General features: G+C 35.7%; 1 protein-coding gene across 16 annotated transcripts in view; it reads left to right on the top strand.

Annotated features, from left to right (window-relative positions):
- Window positions 1-18,764, top strand: part of cacna1g (calcium voltage-gated channel subunit alpha1 G) — a 349,737-nt gene that overhangs the window by 54,803 nt on the left and 276,170 nt on the right. The window lies entirely within an intron of this gene.

Below are 18,764 nucleotides of genomic sequence, written 5' to 3'. Positions count from 1 at the left end.
TCCAAACTAGAGCAGGGTGAGTTACTTACTGTATATAAGTAAATTTCATCCGACGTCTAACAGAGAGAGGAAGGGAAAAATTGTATTGAAATTATGGAATATAATAACTTTAGCAAGAAATACCTTGTATGCGTCAGCAATTAATTCTCACTCAAAAGTGCTTTGAAAAGGTACCACCTTTGTCTTGAACTTAGGAGAATGCCTCCATAATTTTAGAAGGGCAGCCCAGTATCACCCCTGCTTCCTGTAATGGGAGAAGTGTTTAAGAAGCAGAGGCCTCATACCTTTCCCATAAAGTTAAGACATAGCCCCTGCATAAATGTAACCTCGGTATTCCTGCCTGGTGAAAAACAAATTAGCTATGATTCTGTTGTCTTTCCCATCCCAAAGGGGCAAGCTGCAGAGCATGGGATCCTAGCAACGACTCCTGAGAAAGAAAAAAAAATGTTTCCTCTCCAAGCAAGCATATGGCCTTGTTAGGAATCATTGCCCACTTATCTGTAGAATCAAGAGATCATGGCGGTTCACAGAAGGCTCTACTGGCATAACAGGCAGACCTGCTCTTGCAGTTAGCAGTTGGCCACTTCATCTCCAAAGATGTGAGGCGGAAACCCCTGATTCTTCCACAGACATTGACCATTTGTATGCCTGTCAATATCAGGCATTAGTTGCAAAACTGTGGCAGGTATGCACTGCAGTGTACCTTTTCTGCATGTGCCAGACACAGTTGACATGACTAAGTAGAACTTGGCAGTACACTCCTTCACAATTAGTTGCTCTGTTTACACCAAGAGGCTGCACAGCCAGGACTGATTTCACACTGCAGCCCCCTCCTTGTATCTGTTTACCTTAAGCGGCAGACGGCTTGTGGTGAATCCTTAAAAAATACATTTGCAGAATGCTTCCACATTAAATAGTGCACAATAAACTGCATACTGTTGCTGGATTCGTAATCATATAATGGTCGATCTATTCATTATTTTCTCTGCATTGCCAGATAGACTTAATCCAATCCCATGTCTCTAGGATAAATGTTAATTCTGGGAACAATTTGTAGTCATGGCAAAATATGACCAGGGATAATGCTTCTTAGTGCTTCAAATTTCCTTACTCAATGCCGAAAACATCCACTGGCTGATTTCAGTTTTGTGTATCTAGGTCATGCATAATGTTTTTGGCTTTTTTAAACTGACTAATTACCTGATAACATTATGAAGTGAAATATCCTTTGACTGGCTTCATAGGCAAAGCATTTTCCCCAATACCAAGACCATCAGCTCATGTGAATTTCCTGTTTGGGTTGACTGTCAACATACAGAGGAGCTTACTGAATATCTACTCTCAGTGCTCCATGATTGTGCAAGCACAAGACAAAATTCAATGCACTCATGGATATAAAGAAATTGACAAAGTTATTAAATTTCTTGGGTTTAGGATTTAATTTCAAATATGTGTACATTCTGTGTCCTTACAAAGACATGCTGGCTAGGTCAACTGGTGAATCTAAATTGTATCTGTATTCTTTGGCCCATCCAGTGTGTAGTCTTAGAATAGTAACATCCCGAATCTTATTCATAAGTTGGAGCCCATTCCTACAGAAGCTAGTCTATCAGTCACAAAACAGGATTTGCAACATTTTAACTATTATGCTCATTGTCTCCAGCTATTTAACTGAACTCATTGAAGGTTAATTTCTGTATTAGTAATATTAATTTCTAGACAGTGACACAAAAAACAGAATGTATTTTTAAACACATTTACCACTGTTCATTCACAATATGTAATTTAGATCTCTGCTCGGAAAAACTTGGTTCCACAGGATGAGCTTAAGAGAAGAATATTTTTTTCTATCAAATGAGTTTCCAAAAACTGCTGGGAAATACGGGATGTGCAGCTACAGTATACACACACAGACAATACCATATTAAATATTTTTTTTAAATTCTAACATCTGAGTTGAGTGTTTTGGTGGTCATCCTTGAACCCATTGACATAATGTTAATTCAGTCAGCTAACAGTATTTGATAAATGACTGTGCTGTTATTTTACAGTACCCATAGAGACCTCTATCTTGATCATTCCCAAACATGTTTACTTGTGTTTTATCTGTAGTGATAAAAATAAGAGGAAGGAGCCTTCATGTAAGATTCACTGCATTTGTAGTAGTGCTCTAATAAAAAGGGAAGTACAATTTGCAGTTACACTGAATCATGGGCTGATTCTTATAACCCTCATAACGTTTATTCTTTGGTGATTTTTTTGCTGTCACTGAAAGTGCTACTTAATTTAGATAAAATCTGTAAAATTCTGGCATTCTTGTTTAATGCAAACATGAAATCCTCTAACATTTGTTCTCACATGGAATTCACAGTTCTTTTCTGTGTTATACCATCCAATTTGTAATCACAAGCTGTTGTTTGACATGGGAAAGTGCCTTATGGGAAAGTGAACTCTTTTAGCATGTGGCAAACCACTGACAAGGCAGGAACTCGGGTTTGCCACATGCCAACCCTTAAACACTGTTGCAAACCACAGATGACACTTAAAAGGAGGTAAAAGTTGTAAATAACATCAATCACAAAACAAGATGCACCAGATTCCTCTGTACATGTGTACAGTACATGTACTGTACAGTACACAACTGCAATACCTTAAATGTAAAAAAGATCTAGTTATTACCCAAAAATGAGGTTATTTCCACTGAAAACTGAAATGAGATAAGAATATTTCACTTCTAGTTCAAGAAGCTTATTCCATTTTCTACAATTAAGGGAGAGACAGGTGATGGCAAGTTGAAAAAATCTAGTTATTTAAACACTGGTACCACTGAAAAAGTTATACAAATACTACATGAGGAGAAATTATTTCCTTCATCTGTCAAAGCATGCAACAGTTTGTTCTCTTGAAGTGAACTCTACAAAAGTTTAGTGTGGTATACCATGAAGAATACTATGTACAATAAAGCTAAGTGAAATTAAGTTAAACAAATAACAAAACACCTGGAGGCATTGTAAAGTATTTTAAATACTATTTAAACTGTTCGGAACCATGACATTCACAATGCACAAATGTTATACGCATTGCATATTCAAAAACTGCATTTTCAGAAGTAGGGTCTCAAAACACATCTCACAACAAACCCAAGCTGAGTTAACTGATACCATATCCAATTTCTAATACAGATTCGATGATGGGGTATTTAACAGCTAGATTTTGTGATAAGTCTCTACGATGAAAACCTATTTAATTAAATTGCTTTTTTCCTATACTAATTAAAGTATTTTGTTATTTTTTAGATATGTTTGGAGGAGGAAAACTACCTTCTGTGGTTATACCACATTAATGTGCAGTATAAATGAAATACGTAGTGAATATTTTATTACCAATTCATTTTCTTCAAGGCTGACTTTCAAGAAAAGTAATGAATTCCTCTAAATATAATCTTTAAATTTTAACAAATATGAGATAAAAATGGTAAGTCATCTTACCATGTTTAATGAGAAGGTAATCTCTGGTTTATCACTTGTACCTGTACTGTATGTTACCTGTACATAGTGTATTACAGCAGTGACCACACGATTATATGAAAGAGGGTTTGTATGTAATTTGTCCGTTAAAACACACTGACATCTTTTGTTATTGAGAAAAATGTACTTAAAAGAAATTTTACTTTAGATGAAATTACTCTTCAATATATTTTACATTTAAAAAATGCAGTTAAATAAGTTGCCTGTGAAAATCTCAGCAGACAGCATTTTTAAAAAAATTCGGGTTTCTTACTGTAATGTTAGATTTCCTAGAGGTGACTTAATTTATATAATCAGTTAGAATTGTAGAATTGGTGAATATTAAAAAACTTCCAGCCAGATATAGTGGTTAGTAACATCCATTTTAGGCAAAAGAGTCCCAGGGAAGACTTGTATCACTAAGCTTTAATGATACTATACCTTATTATTGTGAAAACTTTGCAGTGAATTGTGGGGCCTGGTGCAAAGGTCCACGCAAAATCTTGGCTTTAAATCTGAATTCCTAAAATATGAAAGTAACGTCCATTTGACTTTATATTCTGTATTAGTTCATAACAACAGAACTGATATCTATTACAGTAGGTATTTCCCAAAATTCCAAGTGCTTTTATATTGCCTTCATGACATTGTCAAAATATTGCAAATAAACACTCTATTTGCTGTTTTTTTTTTTTACATTATTAGATGTGGTCAGAAAATTCTGAAAAATCAGATAAGGAAAAAAGACTAATGTAGTTTCCCAATACCTTTCAGACAGTTTGCCTTGATCATTTGGGCTTAGTGTAAAATCAACCTAAATAGTGATCCAATACAGTTCCAATTTGTTGTATCAGCCCTACATGTTTTGCAAGTCATGCTTTTACTGAATCTAACCATTTTTCAACCAGAAACTTCAGATTAGAAAGTGTGTGTACATGAAAGAATTGCAAATTAACACCGTTCCTAGTTCTTTGTTTCTTCTTTGTTTTGGTAAATCCTGCTGGTTTCTGGTTTTGCAGAGATTGTGATGTTTCACTTAACTGCAATATCTTAAATGTAGGTTGTCCCCCTATTACCTCCTCTGATTACTCATGTGCTTCTAGTTGTATGATGACATTTATTGAGCCCAAGTAAGATTTTGGAGAGTAATGACAGACCAGGGAACACATCTCATGTCATTCAGGGTGTCTGTTTTGTGAGATACTGTTCAACCATAGCGTTTATTCAACAGCTTTTTTTTGTTTCAGTTTTTTTTTCTTTGTTGCTAACTTTACAGGCACAGTAGTAATTTTAGAGAAGAGATGGAGACTGGATGGAAAGTTAGAAAAAATAATTTTTACCTTGCCTATTCTCACTTTGCTTCATTCTCAAGTGCATCCAGCACTGAAAGTTTAAAGCTAGGTTTGTTCAGCAAAACACTAAGTGCTCTTAAACTGTGTTATACTGTATCATCAAATCTGGAATAACAAGTTGAAAGTAAGAATAATGGAATAAAAATATTTTGATTGCAGAGACCTGCATGCATTTATATGAAACTATAGTGGAGTCCTGTGTTCGTGTATGTGTACGTACTGTATGCATAGAGGTATGTTATTTGAGAATATTTCCTTGAGTGAAAAAGGGCCTAGTCAAATGAAACAATATTGTGCTAGATGTCACCAGGAATTGCTAGGCAGATTTAGTATTAATTTTTATCCTTGATTACTTCCCACTTCACTCTTGTAAAACAACACAGTGAATATTTTACTTTAGTTGGTGGTAGTTCACTGCTTAAAGTGTTTTTTTAACCCATTGTGAGGGATTTATTACTCAGAAAAGTGAATGCAACCGATTTCAAATGAATTGCTAAAGATCATTGGCATTATAAATGTGATACAGTACATCTTTACAGAAAAATAACAGGTTTTATAGTACCTACAGTAGCTAATAGTGCAGCATCTTCAGTAAACATAGGCTTTTTCATGCATACCCATTTAGCTGTAGTTGCTTACAGGTGTTACTCATTTTATTTTAGGCCTTTAAAGAGGGGATACAGGTGCTGCATGTTGTTTTTTATTATGCATTTCACATTGTCACATATTGCATTTACTGTGATTCCTATTGGTTGAGTTGCTTGATGCCATATTTTCAATGTAACATGTAATATAGCTGATTGCGGTTCTGATATTGCTTTTATTTCTCCAAATATGAACTTTCAGTATTGTTCTTTTTTGGTTATTTTGAAATTAACTAATTTCTTTTCTTGTATAATAAAAAGTGTCATAAGAGAGACAGAGACAGACTAATCAGAAAATTATCCTTTAAACCTTGAATTAACCTTTGTTTTTGTCTAAACAGACAAACAACATAAACAGTTTACTCAGACCTTTTGATAAATGTATTTAAACCAATAGGTATTTTTTTTTAACTGCGAGTGAATTCCTGTATCCTGCCACTTGTTTAAAAACACATACCCAATCACATACTTTAATGATTATCACAGTGTGATGCTTGTTTTTGAGGATGGTATTGATTGAAGTGGATATAATTAAAATTCCAGATTAAATCTGGTCATACATATGGCTTGGATATAGTAACAATTTTCTAAAAATTCAGTTCAGTGAAGCCTTCCGAGTTGTCAGTTCTCATTATATCTAACACTGTCCTGATTCACATAGGAAGGAGTTAACTGACAGAAATACAATAGGTCATTCTGAAGGATTCAACAGTGAAATTTATTTCGATAAGAAGTCCTTAAAACAAAGTATAAAATAAGTTTCTTTAGATGATTCAGATGTCATGATGATTCTGTAAGCAGGAGCTGATTGGTGGTGACATTATTGCAATTGGGAAAAGTTCAGGAGTTGAGTTCCAACCTCATTCTCCAGCAGCCCTGTGTCAATGCGGTAAACCATGTCCACTAACCACAGAGCAGCTCCCTCTTGCTTTCCACGCATTAGATTCAGGGCTCTGACATCATAGGGCTCTAGTCCCGCTGCATCTTACAGTCTGAAAATAAACATAGGAAGAGTCCAGGTTAGCATATACCCCCCCCCCCCCCTCAAATCAGCTTTATTTAGAATTGTATGTATACATTTTTCTGGCTCCCCATTTGTTGCATTAGTCTCAATTGTTTTGTCACTCACAGTACCTTTGCTTTTTGGACTGGGGAAAAAAGCTCTTGTAAAGTTTTGTGAGAGCTGAGTGAGAAGAATAGGGAGCACTGAAGTTCGTCAGTGATTTAAGGGTTTGGGTCCTTTGGGCTACTCAGCACAGTGTAGCACTAATTAGTTTCCTTTGTTTACTTAATGAAAAAGGCTGTAATTTACAAAAATATCTAATTGTCAGAGTAAATAACAACCCAGGACCAAAGATCCCACAGGAAAGACATAATTGGATATGCAAAAAGTGGGAGGAGAAACAATGGGAAAATACTGCTGATATACAGTAAACTGCAGCTCCAGTGCTATGGAATGGAAAGTCCTCAGTTAAGGAGCAATAACTGAACTTACCACATACAGTAAGGATGGCCAAAGAAGGTTATATCATTTTTGCTCATCTTATTATCTTCTTCCACATACAGTACCTCCTTCAGTTCTTTTTACCTTTTCAGATGAGCTATTATTATAATTTAAAAAAATATTGCATCACATTTGAAAAATATTTGAAAAAACAAGTACCATATTTAAGTTTATCCTTTAGTACAAGGATCAGATTGCATTACTTTCTCATTCAAGCAAAGGCTATAATTATTCTCAACATCTATTTGTTTCTAAATTGTTGACTGTAGAAGATCATGAGCGTTTCTTACCATGTTAATGTCATCTGTAATAACTGTCTCCTTTCAGGGAAGCAAACTCCCACATTGGCTTGCCTGTATCTTTTAGTGTGATGGAGGTACGGGGAAATTGTGGGGACACTTTTGTGATTAGCCGGGATGATTACTTCTCCTGGTAGGTTTTTCTTTTATTCTGAGATCTTTTTTTATCCTAAATAATGTGCATTTTAATATTATTTCCCTTCAGGAAAAGTGTTGAGGAATTTATCTCAATTAAATTCCATTGAACTCCCACTTGGCTTTTAATTCCCAAAACTATCTGTCCAGATTCTGATCTCGGAAGTAATCAGGTTCCAGTCTCTAAGGCCCACTGGCCGAGTTCCATTTTTCAATCATGACCTGGCATGGGGGCTCCGATGCAATGTAAATAAAAGACTACATTACGTATTTGTTTCCGGTCTGGCTGCCTTTTCCTTCTCTGATGAGTATTTGAGCGAGATGGTGTGTTTTGCTCTGGCTCACCGCCAAATGCCCTGTGGCACAGCTTCTCTCTCCCAGATGGTCTTCAGCTCTTTATGGCTGCGTTCTTGGGTAGCTGGGCCTCCCTGACCGCTTCCTCAGTGCAGTGAAATCACTAGGAAGGGGAACACTCTCTGCCTTAAAGTGCCCAAATTCATTACCAAATATGCCATTCCTTTGGGACACAGATCCAGCTTTTTCTGAACCTGTTGTACTGTACCTCAGCTTGTCTTCTCTTCTACCAAAAAAATCAGTTGCCTTTTTACATAATAAAGCTGGTATCTCTTGTGGGTTTTCTTTTTTCCCCATTTCATAACTTATTTAGACTTTCATAAGTTCTTATATTATTTTTATTTTTAAAAATTTTTAAACCGTTTGTCATTTCCGCATCGTTTTTCAATTCATCGTCCCTTCACAGTGACTTTAGCTTCAATGTGCAAAATAAACTAGCACTAATCAGGCTGTGTAAAGTCTGTATACAGTGTCTGTGGTGTTGCTCCTCTTTCCATATGGGAATTACAAGCATGCTTTTCATAATTCAGTTTATATGGCCAATTTAATGTTCATTAGACCACAGTGTAATACAAATGATTACAGCTTAATGGCTGCACTAGTTCAAAGTTACTTTTGAAAAAAAAGATGCAGACAGTAAAAGGAGGAGAAAAAAATTTTTTAAAAAAGTGAAGGCCTTTGGTCACTTGGTTTAATAATGATAATCAATTGTTGTGTAAAAATGTGTCCACTATTGGTGTGAATGGTATATGCAAACATAATCGCTTTTGTTATAATTTACTGCTCCTTTTTTCCAAGCTGTTTAACTTGGTGAAATACACTAGTTTATTTGTCTCTCACATACAGGTAAAAAAGAAGGCTCAAGAATGACCTGTCTGTGAGAATGTTATGTGAGTTGCCTAAATAAGTAAATTAATAATACCAATAATAATGTGTGCTGAAGAATTGACTTTTCACTCCAAGGAGTTTTATCCCACAATGTTCTCCAATATTGTATATAATTCAGTCTATACAAGATTTAGGTATTTATGTCAAGATATGATCTAGATACCTGAAAAACAATATAAATGTGTACTGTACAGTAACTACTAAGATTAAGAAATGTCTAGATAAAATCCTTGAATCAAACAACTTCCTAAAACTAAATAAGATAGTAAATAAAAATAAATATGAAAGATAATAAATGTTCTTGGTACACTGTACTGTATGGACAATGTTTTATTTACAAATGTGATTACAAAACGTTCTATGTAGACACAAAAAAGTACTAAAATAAAATTGTCCCTAACTCTGGCAGGTTCTAACAAAGCCCTGTCTTTTTAATCTGGTGAACAGGAACAATCAATAGATTGCTAATTTCATTTATTAAGGTGCCAAATACGTTAAACCTATGCTTTAAACGTGGCTTGAAAGGAAAATGTACAGTATATACTGAAGGAAAAAGTGGATTGTGAGGTGAAAAAATAGTTTACTCCTCTTCACATACAGTACTGTATGTTTTAGCTATTTAATTGGCCGCTTCTTTGTCTTTAGAGAGTTTAAAAGTGAAGAGGGTCAGTGGCAGTGATTGTTGGGGCCTCTCTTAAAGACCCTTTAATTAAAAAAAACTTGTAGAAAACTGTTAGGATAGCTCTGTCTACCTTGAAATAGCTTAGGTACCTTAGACAAAAGAGTCTTTATTTATATAAATGGTGTTGCAGCATTTGTCCCAACTCAGGTTTTTGTCTATGACCAGTCACAAATACTTTATATTTACTATGCATAGTACTGGGCCTGTTGATATAATACTACACTCATAACCAGTCTTGGCACTTTTAGACATTTTTAATGTATTTAACTGCTTTTCATAACTGGTTAGGTTGCATACACTAATAAGATGTTAGATGGGAAGCAGAAAAGGGAACAATTACAGGTTAATGCTTTTCTTCTGCACTCATTTCATTTAACCTGCATGTTTCATAAAGGGCAGTTTGGGTTTGGGCACTATGATAGCATTTGACTCACAGTGACATAGACAGGAACCTAGCAGGTGTGTCAATAGACCCGCCTGGCATGATTTCATGAGCCAGGGTCGGCCAGTGAGTCTTACTCAGTGTCTGATAGCTATTTAGATGTTATTTTGTATATGCTCAATATTGAAACGTGCACAAAAAACTACACAGATACTTTAATATTCCTACTGTACTTTACAATGTAAATCATTTTTTGACCACACACCAGGTTTAAATGACAGAAAAGTAAGAAGGATCATGTATGTTCCATGATCACACTCCATAGGAGAACATCTACCACCTTCCAACACTCCATCATCGAGCAGCGTTGGAATGTGCTGACATAAGGCACAACTTGTTGGGAAAATCAAGCAGGATCTCAGAATTTTCTGCTCCTTTTTCCTAAGTAGAGTGTGAAATATAGTAAGCTATTGGTCTCTCAGATGTAGGCGAAAGGCTTCTAAAGAAAGCTTTGTGAAAATGTTAGTCACTTGTCTAGGTTGCAGGCAGATTCTTAGGTTATCAAAAAGAAGGAAGAATGGTGGCGAAGTGACTATGTGGGCGACTAAATATATATATGCAATCTGAGAGAAGACAAAGTGAATAGTACCTTTTCACTTGCTTATTGAAGGGAACAAAATGAATTTAGGGGAATTATTTAAAATTAAGTTCAATAAAATAGGAACCTAGTGATTTCAAAGAGGATATTCTGACACCCACTGCATGAACTGCCCACAGTATTCAGTCACTTACAGCAGGAGATCCATCTCAAAGCACAAAGAAAGAAGCTTGTAGTGTTTTAACAAAGCACTGTCAAGTTGTTTTTGTCTCTGTATGATGTACTTGAAGTTGTTCAAAGAATGGAATAAAATTCCATTGCGCAGGGTGTTTTCTAAATACAGTACTTTGCTTCATCATGTATGATGTATTTTTAATGAATGTTTAGCCACTGAAATGTAACAAAAATAGTACTTTACTTCAGTTTACAGTTTAAAGTATTTCTATACCTTTGTCAGATTGTTAAATTGTATCCAGAAATTATATTTTCTCTAGAAATAATTCTATAAATTTGCTGTTTTACAATGCCGGAAAACAAAAGTTGTCTAGTGTTTCTAAGCTGACCAAGATGAGTAGACGTGTTGGTACTGACACCCTGCTGACAAGATGTCCCTGTTTACCCAGCAGCTCTGTTTGTTTCAGCTACTGCCAGGTGTCTCTGCAGAGACCCAGTTGTTTTACTAAGAATCATGGGTCTTTTCTCATGAAATAGCTTTTCTATTTCTCATAATAAACTCTCTGAGGTTTCCTGCAGTTACTTACCCATAAGTCTTATTTACATTTCTTTTTCTCTTCTTTTTAGTTTTCTGCTTAAAAGGCAGCTCACAGAAGGATGCATTATCAGACAAGCACATACAGCATACAATAGTTCTACAAATGTATTACCACACGTACTGTAGAGTGCAATATACAGTATACAGTATATGTTGCATAACTTCAGCAGTTTGTCAGCTTTGTATTTTCTTATTTAGATCTTATCACATCCCCTATTCAGGAGCCTGTTTAGGTTGGTAGCTAAATATTATCTTCTTTTTCATTTTCATTCCGTAACATACTGTATCTATAGGAATAAGGTCAATCGGATATGGTGCCAAGGCATCGGTTTCTCAATCAGATTTTCATTCTGACTTGAGCAGGGACTGTCCCTGTTTTGTGCTTAGAGCCATTATCCAACTACATCTTTACCTCAGGTTTTTTATTTGTGAGATATTGCTTGGCTTTTAAGAATGTTCACTGTTGTACATTGTTCACCAATGAACATCTTATCTTTAATAACCCCACCTCATCTCATCAGAATTTTTACAATAACGTCTTCAGAATTCACCTTGGAAAAACATTCATCATTCTAGCCTTTGTTCTGATTCTCATTACGGTTTTCTCTTGTGGATGAAAAGTTCTTACATTTTATCATGTCTACAGTATGATATCTACAGTATATCACTCTTTGCCCGTTAGTCTTTGTCTAGGCCTTTTGGGCTAGGTAATAATTTAACAAGCTTTACTGAAGAAAATTGACTATAGCATTTTTCTATTGCGATATTCTGGCTTCCATTATTACAAAAATGTAAGAGTTTAAAAATTCTGGACATGTCAAAAATTTCCATTTTTTATTTCTTAGCAGAGTTTCAATAATATTTACTGGTGCCTCAATAATGTTCACAACCAGTGTGTATATATAGTAATACAAACATCCCATTGACATTAGATTTATCTCAATAACACTTTACAATTTTAAAAACAATATTTTGAAATATGAATGTCTGGAAGTAATGACAGATATCCTGAAAAGTGTGATTACAATGTTCGTTTATTCAAACAACTGTATTCTGAAAACTACAAACCACAGAGCAATGGAATTTGGTATGCATACACATTTTCCAATGGGCAATATCACTGCACACCAGAGGGTGCTAAATCAGCTCAGAGTGACAAACATTTGTGTCCATGATGGTTTGCATGCATTGTCTGAGTAGGCAGATTCATTTTTAGAGATGCTTCTTACTTGCAACCCAGCTATGAATTCATGCAGATGACTTTGGGTGATAATTTTTGACACTTTGTATCCTGAAGTTCCCAGTGTATTGTTTATTAGAGATTTCCAGCTGTTGCTTTTAGATATACTGTATGGGTTCCTCCCACACTACTTGTTTCACAGTCCTTAATTTGCCAATCATGAGGTACCAGAAGAGACATGTGAACAGGAGAGAGCAGGTTTCGAAAGGAAACAGAGGCACCAGAGTGCTTAACCATGACATGTCTGTAACTTTAATACATTTTCAAGGTACAATACCACTGCAGATGACCTTTTAACAAGATAACTGAAGAAAAAAAACATTTTAGTTAGTAATTTCAAATATCATAATCATATGCTATTGGTTCTTGTCTGTTTTTTAAACATTTACACTCTGAGGTGGTGTGCTGAAATTGCATATGAATGTGTTTGAGGGGGGAGGGGGAAGAGCTCTGTATATTTCTACTAAAGATTTACACAGAACGTTATTTGTCCTCAAGTCTTCTTAAAGTACAGTATATCTTTCCAGATGGTGAAAGAAATAAAATAAACCAAACCAACCAATGTAACACACTACAGTAAATCAGCCAGGATTCTTCTGAAAGGTCTGACCAGTGGTTTACCAGTAGGTTACCAGCACTGTTTAAAATACTTTTTATAATGATGACAATGAAATTAAAACACATTGCAACCAATCTAATTATAAGGTTAGGAATGTATACAGTAAGTATACATTCAATGAACATTTTCAGCACTTCACTTTCTACAGACCTACAAAAGGCCTCTTTGTCCCTCTTGTGCTGCAGTCCTTTTTACAATAACACGGGGAGCTAAATCGCACCCTAATACAGTACAGTATTACAAATGGAACATATATCCTTAGCCTGGCTGGCCTAATGATGGCAACAATTGACTGGCACATGGTTTTAATGGATATCTTTATATTGTGAGAACAGTTCACCATGCTAATAAAACCAACCAAAGAGGAACTTACTGTAGTTTAGCTAGAACTAACAAGACTTTTTTTCAGTTAACTAGCAACCTGTCATTTAATTACTTGACAGGGCAGTCAAACAATAAAGATTTTGGTTTGCTTCCCCCAATTACGATATTGCTTTATCTTGCAAATACATATAAACAATTATGTTTGACTCTTCCAGTTAAAGTTTAAATCCAGTTCCCTATGTTATTATTAGTCATTGTGGATAGAGGCACCTGAGCCATTCTAGACTTCTAGAGGTAATTGTAATTAAGAAATTAGATATGCAGGTGATGAGATGAAATGCTGAAGCATAGTCTCTTCAAAACTTTTCAAAATTATTTGGGTGCTTATCTTAAAATGTTTGCAAATTTACAAAGCATTGTCTTTGTTTCCAGTCACACCTTCACAGAAAAAAATAAAACATTTCTTTAAATTAATTAAGTGAAAAAGGTTTTCCTCCACATTGCATTCCTTTTAATGAGGTTATTTAACGCAGCTTCAATTTAAAGTCAAACAGAATCTCTGAATATATAGTACAACACCAAAATGTATTTTCTTAGCAGAGCTTATCATTAAACATACGGTACATTTTATATGTTCTTTATTGTTCTATAGACAATTGCAGTGATTATCAGATTGTTATTGCTTTTGAAATCGTTCTATCACATGAATCCAAACATCAGATTGATAAATTCAGATTTGCCTTTGGAGAAATTATTGCCTTCTTGTTTTTAACAATGAACTACTGTAGTTGAATGTTGATGTCTACTTCTGGTGAAATTTCCACCTGTTCTTCAGTTTGCTCAAGTGCTGGTGTTTCCTTTCTTACCAATTTTAAATGGAAAATTGTTGGAAAATTGGAAGGCTTTTTTTTGTTGTTATCACAAGTCGAAATAAGATCAGATCACAGTGTTTGTATGTTTCTTTTTCCTGTAGCTCTGGTATTCCAAATTAAAAAGTACCCATTACTGAAATATACAGCTGTAAGGTCCACTCATTGGTGGAAGCCATCCTGCACAGACACTGTTTCAGATCTGAGGGCATTTACTTAAAATTCACTGATGAGTTGTTAAATTATAATCTAGATACTGTAGATCATAATTAACTAACAGCCACATAATGTTGCCTGAAGATGTCTGGGACAAAACAAAATTGTTATTTAGCATTGTGATTATGTGATTATTTGATTGTGATTCTTATATAGCTTTGTCCCATGGTAATCTCCTAAACATGTACTGTGTAACGTAAAAAAAGAACATTCACCCCTGCTTTAAAAATAATATGATCAAAAATATTCTGAGTGTTTGAGCACACACAGCACCCACAGAGCTGGCACCTAAGCACTGAAGCATGTTTTGTAGGAGGTATTATGGAACAATAAATGTGCTGACATGTTTTCAAAAGGTTTTATAAGTGTGTACAAAAAAAACCTACTGTATTTATACAAGTGATACACAAGCTTTTGAACATAGAATACAGGAACATAAATTTGGTTAAGTAATTTAAAGTTTATTTAATTACTGTTTAATTTGGATTACATTACTGTACTGTATATATTTTACTGAAACTTGTATGATTCACAGTATTTTCTGGAAACCTTTTCTTTATTTAAACAAGTGTTGTTTCTAGGCTGTAAATAAGAATATCAAACAGGATGCAAATGTAAGCAATGAAGTAAAATAGAGAGAAAAAGAAGTAGCCAGCTAAACTGATATGAAAGAAAAACATAGGAAAGCCATGATTGCATACAGTAAGTATTCAAACCCGTTGATAAACCCATTGACTGATGATATAGCATCATTAGTCTATTTGGGAAACATTTGTGAAGGGCAAAGAAAGACATTTTAAACATAGTTACAAAATTAGTCAATGTTAATTTCATTTTCCTTGTCAAGGATGTCGGAGTAACTAGGCCCATGATTAAATTAATCAAGCTTTCATTAGAATTGTGCAACAATAATCACTGCAAAATCTTGTTGACGTCTTTTTAAATGATCAGAGAAACCTACAGTGTTCATCATTCTGGTGTTACCATCTCATCTGTTGTGAAGTCCTGCAGTGCAAATGAATCTGCAAATGAATTTCTTTTCCACCATATCAAGTTCAGTTCAGTTTATTGTCATATGCACAAGTGCAATGAAATGCTTGTTTGCATGTATGCTCCAGTACAAAGACATTAAAGGAATCAACAAAAAATAAACACAGAACAGCAGCAGCAGCAACAACAACAAATTAAATAACTTAAAAAAACATCAGTGTGAGCCAATGGTAGGAGTAAAGTTCGGTAATCTGTCAGATGGTGGGAAGAAACTGTCTCTGAATCTGGACATTTGTGCCTTTATGCTCCTATAATTCTTACCAGAGGGAAGGTGGGAGACAAATGAGAAACCAGGATGACTGGTGTCCTTAGCAATATTTCCAGCCTGCCTGAGACAGCCAGTTGTAAAAATCACCCCCTGTGACCCCTTCCGGTCAGACAACGAGCTTCTGCTGAACCACACTGTAATACCACACGTGCGCACACTCTCAATAGTGCACCTATAAAATGTGGTAAGGACAGTTGAAGATTGTGCCTTCTTTGTAGCTCCAGTTACATGCTTGGACCACGTTAAATCAATAGTGATGAAGGTACCCAGGAACTTGAAGCTGCTAACCATCTCAACAGCCACTCCATTATTGTGAATAGGGCTGTAGTCCCTACCCTGCTTTCTAAAATTAATGACCAGCACTTTGGTTTTGCCGACATTGAGGGAGAGATTATTGTCAAGGCACAACTCCACCAGGTTCCTGACCTCATCCCTGTAGACTGTCTCCTAATTTGCAGTGATTTGGCCAATGATGGTAGTGTCATCAGCATATTTTTAGATGGACTTGGAGCTGTGTCTGGCCACACAGTTGTGGGTAAACAAGGAGAACAGCAGGGGGCTAAGCACACAGCCCTGAGGGGCACCTATATTGATGGTCAGTGTGGAAGAAAGTTTCTCATCTACCCTCACAGTCTGTGGTCTGCCAGTCAGGAAATCCAAAATCCACCTGCATAGAGAGGTGTTGATGCCCAGATTACTAAACTTCCTGACTAGTCTGGAAGGAACTACTGTGTTAAATGCGGAGCTGTAATCAATTAATAGCATTCTGACGTATTTGCCTTTATCATCCAAATGAGCCAGGGCACAATCATAATTTTTTTCATGGGCTGTATTTTTCTTTTTAAATATTTTATCACAAACCAAGAATATATTGTAAATAGACAAAATCTAAGGTATGATGCATTGTCATATTGACATTGGGTGCCTTCTCAGAAAAAAAAGAGAAAAATGAAAAAAACAGCAGCACCGACAGCAATGTCAGATCTGACATTGACTTCCATCCATCCATTTTCTAATCACTTCTTCCAATTCTGTGTTGAAAGGAATACGAAGCCTATTCCGGCAAGCAGTGAACACAAGTCAGGGTACTGTACACCCCGGATGGGATATCAGTCCATTACAGTACAGTAGACAGACACAGATACTCTAACCCTACATAAACTATTCTATGCACTACTTCACACAGCTTTTGCATCACTCTTGCACTGGAAAGGAGCCTTACTGCATATAGTACAGTGCTTAGTTGCTAATATTGTTCATATTTTGTGTAAAATCAGTTAATAAAGGATTACAGATTTGATCACGTACTGTATTACCATTAACTTATTTTAATCAAATACATAATTTGTGCAGACAGTACGTTTTTTTTAAACCATTCATAATTGAAATAGAATCTCGGCTCCATAGTTATAATTATAGTATGGAAGGAAACAGATTACATTATTAAAGTTTTTTCACACTTTTGGATAGTAATATTTTTTTTCAAATTTAGTTTATAATTGTGACATTATCTCCCAAAATGGTTTTTAAGACTGAAAAACACTATCACAGTGTGGGCAACAGCTTTGGGAAAATTATCCTCTTTCCTTGTTTTTAAGTTAAAAGTAGAATATAAGCTGTAAAAATGCAAAAGTTACAGTTATTATGAAACATGACACATTTATTTCTAGCGAGAGAAAACTAAAGGCTTCATTTTCAGTGAGAGACTGGATTAACTGCATGAACCTGCACTACGAAATCAGCATCAACACAAATAGTACCTGTGGTTTTAGGAAATACAGTAGGTACTATAAGTCCAAACAGAATCTGAAGGTTTTCCATTAAAATCTCATAACTCATATAACTGCTCTTTCATCTTCAGAATGGTCACAAATACACATGTGGGCACTCTAGGAAATGGAATTTAAATAAAGGTTTTCACCTGCACTGAAAGAGAAGGACTTTTTCAGGTCTTGTGTTGTAAAGAAAGAGGTGGTGTTTCCCACAGCCCTTGTGAGGCCTGCCTGCTTCATCTGCCTGTGTCTTTGTGTATGCCACGGCTTCCCCTGGGCTTTGCCTGCCCTAGAGAGTGAGAATAGCTGAAGTAGAGATTTCCATCCTCTAATCTCCAGGAACGGGAGGCTTGTCAGTGTGGGGAGTCTTTAATAATCCTATCTTAAGACTTTAGCAATGGGCCCTCGGGGGAGATGAAGCAGAGGCAGTGAATACAGAAAGAACAGCGCTTATCTTTGCTCTTTTCCTGTTGACAACACCTTTTCCTCAGAAGCACAGCCACTTGCCTTCCAGCTTTCATGTACCACACCTGTTGGGAGGGAGTGGCAAGATCGACAGTCGCCCTCCTCATATCGGGGTTTGCCCCCAGAATCCTTCACATGACTGATGTTTGTCGTTTATCGAATCACTACAATACGGGCTGGTTTTCTATTGTTGTGTTTATACAGTACCTTGCTCATATATTTCTTGGCATATTCTTTGTTTCATTAGTACAGTCTAATAGTTTTAATACCTGGTGGGGTTTTTTCTAGCAACTTTGCTGTGTATTCCATCCACTGCAGGTACTGTAGTGTTCATTTCACCGACATTAAAGGTAGACAGACAGATAGATGGATAGACAGACAGATAGATACCTTATTAATACCATGAGGAATATTTGCAGTGCAACAGCACCCTGGCACAGTCAACACAGCACAGTGTAACGAAATTATACAATACTACAACAATACAATACAGCAATACAGTCAGTGAGAAGAACAAGCAGATAGAGAATTAGAAATCCCTGAAACTCAAGAGTATTTTACAGGCAATATTTTATGATATATTACAATTTAATATCTTTGTAAAAACATAGTTATTATAGGGGGAGTCTGAGTCCCCCTGCTCTATAGGAATGAGCAATAGCACAGGGGTGGATTCACACACCCACAATTTTACATTGGTTAAGGACGATTAATCAGTGGAATAAATGGATCAAACTATCCAATTTATGCAGAGAGAAAATCATGTTCCTTTCCTTTCCAAATAATAATTAGATACAGTAATTTGGGGTTACCATAAACATAAAA

Source organism: Lepisosteus platostomus, chromosome 11 (genome assembly GCF_059453375.1).
Source record: "Lepisosteus platostomus isolate fLepPlt1 chromosome 11, fLepPlt1.hap1, whole genome shotgun sequence".
NCBI lineage: Eukaryota > Metazoa > Chordata > Actinopteri > Semionotiformes > Lepisosteidae > Lepisosteus > Lepisosteus platostomus.
This window is presented reverse-complemented; position numbering and strand designations above follow the sequence as displayed.